This window comes from Phyllobates terribilis, unplaced genomic scaffold, assembly GCF_046119375.1.
Source record: "Phyllobates terribilis strain yellow unplaced genomic scaffold, ASM4611937v1 Scaffold_13__5_contigs__length_258822181, whole genome shotgun sequence".
NCBI classification, from domain to species: domain Eukaryota; kingdom Metazoa; phylum Chordata; class Amphibia; order Anura; family Dendrobatidae; genus Phyllobates; species Phyllobates terribilis.
This window is the reverse complement of record NW_027362773.1, coordinates 181,770,376-181,775,536: the sequence shown is the minus strand read 5'-3', so window position 1 is coordinate 181,775,536 and position 5,161 is coordinate 181,770,376. Positions and strand designations below refer to the sequence as shown.

At 38.2% G+C, this 5,161-nt stretch overlaps 2 non-coding genes across 2 annotated transcripts; both read left to right on the top strand.

Moving 5' to 3' along the window:
- The first annotated feature begins 243 nt into the window (after positions 1-243).
- On the top strand, positions 244-315 carry TRNAQ-CUG (transfer RNA glutamine (anticodon CUG)). Its single transcript has one exon. It is a non-coding gene; the product is annotated as a tRNA-Gln (tRNA).
- Positions 316-3,005: 2,690 nt separating this feature from the next.
- TRNAS-AGA (transfer RNA serine (anticodon AGA)) lies at positions 3,006-3,087 on the top strand. The gene has a single exon. It is a non-coding gene; the product is annotated as a tRNA-Ser (tRNA).
- Positions 3,088-5,161: the final 2,074 nt, after the last annotated feature.

The window sequence follows — 5,161 nt, the reverse complement described above, 5'->3', positions numbered from 1 at the left end:
ATGGAACTTTAAGCACACTAGTGGAATAAAAAGGGAGGAGATATTAATTTACCACTGTGTATTAGATATACATTTGCAGAACAGCTTTAGAACCTGTTTTCATCATAATGCATGAATTTCCCAGGTTCCACTGAGATTTGAACTCAGATCACTGGATTCAGAGTGAATTTCTCACATTTCCACAATTTACACATGCTCTTTACCATTTTCAAAAGAAAATCCAGCCAGTTTCATTGTTCATTTGGTTCTATGGTGTAATGGTTAGCACTCTGGACTCTGAATCCAGCTATCTGAGTTCAAATCTCAGTGGAACCTGAAAAATTCTTTGTGCACAGCAGTTTTATCTTTTCTGCTGACACTCAATTTGCCAATGCACATGGTTTAACATAAAAAGAGAAAGTTAAAATCCACATGGCAAAAAAGATCTATCTATCAAGAAAGTTTAACTCAAAAGTTAAACTTGACTTCATGAAACAAAACTCATACCATCTATGTCACATCAAGCAACCGTACTCCATGACTTGTGCCAATGTTCGCATGACACTTATTGCAGGTGGTTGAAACTGACAAGGATTTCAAGCCAAAACGGCTTCAAGAAAAGACAGCGATTCTTTTCCTGAATCACCCTTTTTAGTGTTTTCCAGCATTTTTGTAAACATAGTTTGGTGATGTTTTTCGAAGTATTGTTTTGGGCATCGATTGAGTTTGTTTTAGTTTTTTTTTTGCTCGCAAAATGCTGCGAACGTCACTCAGGAACCTTCCAGGGGTCTTTCTAACCTTCTCATTGACTTGTGTTGCAAGTATAAAGCAAGCAAAATATACCTGAAAAATGATATGCTCACTTCTGTTAACCGCTTGGCGTTTTGTGAAACTTGATGAGGTTAAAAGACGCTCAATACCTGATCATATGAACAGCAAGTCTTTTTGCATGGAAATGAATCTGTTCAAACTTTTTGAGCATTTTCAAAGCCTTTTTCAGGAGGTGTTTGGAACAAAGTCACTCGAAATCCGCCTTATGAATTTTAAAAGACTTTGAATTGTACAAGGTTCCAATTGATGATACCTTTAAATCAGATTTCTTCATTTCAGTGAGGACTGTAACTTTGTTTCCAATTGAAATCTTCCATTTTCTGAAATGTCTTCCAGAAGGATAATCACTGATATTGATCATGGTGCTATAAGAAAAGGAGTGAAACTCATAAACATGAAACAGCATCAGAGTATCTGTGGCTGAGTGGTTAAGGTGATGGGGTAGAAATCTATTGGGTTCTCTCCATGTAAGTTTAAATCCTGCCGACTACATTTAACTTCATGTAATATTTTGACAAATTATCTGAGTAGATAAATTTCCACATTCCAAAATCAACCCCCCACGGAAATGGTCTGTAATCTTTTGATCGGATTTGTAGAACCAGCTTAACAGCATCTGTAGATTTCTTTTGATTATTCAGCCTGGTGCGATGTCACTTGTGCATCACACCACCAATCAAAAGAAAGCTCAGAGGGTGCCATCAGGTATGTGGTGCAACTCTTCCTTTTTTCCAGCGAACACAGACCACTGCCGTGACTGATGGACTGGGATATGAACTTTGATTTGCACCAACTCTACTTGAATTATCTTTCCGATGAAACCTTTTAGCACACCATGAAAAATCTTTAGTGACTTCTGGATGAGCAGAAGTTTTGCAATTTCTTTTTTTCTCACCCTTTTTCCAGCTAATAGATCCAGCACGCTAATTATTAGCCAGATTTCATCAACATTTTAAACTGTCCTTGTTGTGATATCATGGAACGTTAAGCACACTTGCGGAATAAAAAGGGAGGAGATATTAATTTACCACTGTGTATTAGATATACATTTGCAGAACAGCTTTAGAACCTGTTTTCATCATAATGCATGAATTTCCCAGGTTCCATTGATATTTGAACTCAGATCACTGGATTCAGAGTGAATTTCTCACATTTCCACAATTTACACATGCTCTTTTACCGTTTTCAAAAGAAAAACCAGCCAGCATAATTGGTGATATGTTTCCATGGTGTAATGTTTAGAACCATGTGCTCTGAATCTAGCGATCTGAGTTCAAATCTCAGTGGAACCTTAGAAATTCTTTGTGCCCAGTGTTTTTATCTTTCCTGCTCACACTCAATTTGCCAATGCACATTGTTTAACATAAAAAGAGAAAGTTAAAATCCACATGGCAAAAAAGATCTATCTATCAAGACAGTTTAACTCAAAAGTTAAACTTGACTTCATGAAGCAAAACTCATACTATCTATGTCACACAAGCAGCCGTATTCTATGACTTGTGCCAATGTTTGCATGACTCTTTTTCCAGGTGGTTGAAACTGACAAGGATTTCAAGCCAAAACTGCTTCAAGAAACGACAGCGATTCTTTTCCTGAATCACCCTTTTTAGTGTTTTCCAGCGTTTATGTAAACATAGTTTGGTGATGTTTTTCTAAGAATTGTTTTGGGCATCGATTGAGTTTGTTTTCGGTTTTTTTTTGCTCGCAAAATGCTGCGAATGTCACTCAGGAACCATCCAGGGGTCTTTCTAACCTTCTCATTGACTTGTGTTGCAAGTATAAAGCAAGCAAAATATACCTGAAAAATGATATGCTCACTTCTGTTAACCGCTTGGCATTTTGTGAAACTTGATGAGGTTAAAAGACTCTCAATACCTGATCATATGAACAGCAAGTCTTTTTGCATGGAAATGAATCTGTTCAAACTTTTGAGCATTTTCAAAGCCTTTTTCAGGAGGTGTTTGGAACAAAGTCACTCGAAATCCGCCTTATTAAATTTAAAAGACCTTGAACTGTACAAGGTTCCAATTGATGATACCTTTAAATCAGATTTCTTCATTTCAGTGAGGACTGTAACTTTGTTTCCAATTGAAATCTTCCATTTTCTGAAATGTCTTCCAGAAGGATAATCACTGATATTGATCATGGTGCTATAAGAAAAGGAGTGAAACTCATAAACATGAAACAGCATCAGAGTAGTTGTGGCCGAGTGGTTAAGGCGATGGACTAGAAATCCATTGGGGTCTCCCTGCGCAGGTTCAAATCCTGCTGACTATGTATAACTTCATGTAACTTTTTGACTAATTATCTGAATAGATCAATTTGCACATTCCCAAGTCTATTCCCCACGGAAATGGTCTGTAATCTTTGGATCGTATTTGTAGAACCAGCTTAACAGCATCTGTAGATCTTCTATTGATTAGTTAACCTGGTGCGATGTCACTTGTGCATCACACCACCAATCAAACAAAACTCAGAGGGTGCCATCAGGTATGTGGTGCAAATCCTCCTTTCTTCCAGCGATCAAAGACCACTGCCGTGACTGATGGACTGGGATATGAACTTTGATTTGCACCAACTCTACTTGAATTATTTTTCCGATGGAACATACATAGTTACATACATAGTTTATAAGGCTGAAAAAATACAAGCGTCCATCCATTTCAGCCTATTTCTTGTGCACTGCAGCTATTCCGCAGCGTTGATCCAGGGGAAGACAAAAAAAAAACATGCGGTATAGGCCAATTTACATCATTGAGGAAAAATTCGCTTCCCGACACCAATCTGGCAGTCAGATTAAATCCCTGGATTAATTAACTATCACTAAGCATAAGATGTAATTTTATTGTTCTCAAGAAAGTCATCCAGGCCGCTCTTGAACTCATTAAGTGATTTGGAAATCACCACTTCCTCTCCCAGAGAGTTCCACAGTCTCACGGCTCTGACAGTAAAGAATCCCCTTCTATGCTGGTGGAACCTTTTAGCAAACCATGAAAAATCTTTAGTAACTTCTGGATGAGCAGAAGTTTTGCAATTTCTTTTTTTCTCACCCTTTTTCCAGCTAATAGATCCAGCACGCTAATTATTAGCCAGATTTCATCAACATTTTAAAACTGTCCTTGTTGTGATATCATGGAACTTTAAGCCCACTTGTGGAATAAAAAGGAAGGAGATATTAATTTACCACTGTGTATTAGATATACATTTGCAGAACAGCTTTAGAACCTATTTTCCTCATAATGTATGAATTTCCCAGGTTCCACTGAGATTTGAACTCAGATCAATGGATTCAGAGTGAATTTCTCACATTTCCACAATTTACACATGCTCTTTTACCATTTTCAAAAAAAAATCCAGCCAGCTTTGTTTGTTTGTGGTTCCATGGTGTAATGGTTAGCACTCTTGCCTCAGAATCTAGCTGTCTGAGTTCAAATCTCAGTGGAAATTGAGAATTTTTTTGTGCACAGCGGTTTTATCTTTCTCCTCACAATCAATTTGCCAATGCACATGGTTTAACATAAAAAGAGAAAGTGAAATTCCACATGGCAAAAAAGATCTATCTATCAAGAAAGTTTAACTCGAAAGTTAAACTTGACTTCATGAAGCAAAACTCATATTATCTATGTCACAACAAGCAATCGTACTCTATGACTTGTGCCAATGTTCGCATGACACTTTTTCTAGGTGGTTGAAACTGACAAGGATTTCAAGCCGAAACGGCTTCAAGAAACGACAGTGATTCTTTTCCAGAATCACCCTTTTTAGTGTTTTCCAGCATTTTTGTAAACATAGTTTAGTGATGTTTTACTAAGAATTGTTTTGGGCATCGTTTGAGTTTGTTTTTGTTTTTGCTCGCAAAATGCTGCGAACGTCACTCAGGAATAGAGATGAGCGTTGTTCTACTCGAACTGTTCGCCAATCTCAAATTCGAGCTGTTTTGGGCGGTGTTCGAGCCGTTCGGCGAACACGAACAATTTGAGAAAAATTCGGCTGTTTGAGGTTATGTTCGATAACTGTTCGTGCACCAAAATCATAACTGGATTTTTTCTCAGTAATGATGAAAATTAATGTTAATACGCAGTTTGAGTGTACAGCGGGGTGGGGGGAGGGGCAGGGGATGGATCTCTGCAGGAACAATGAAGATCTCCATTTTTTTTTTCTCTTTCCCGCATTTACAGTGGGGAGGTGCAATCTGTCAGCCTATCAGCAGCGCACACACGGAGCGAAGTGCTTTTTTTCACACAAGCAAGGGCATGTGTCATTGGCAGTGTATGTCACATGTCCTTGCCCTATAAGACCAAGCCATTTTCCCCGTCGCCACCATTTTCTCACTGCTGCAGCTGCGTGTTAG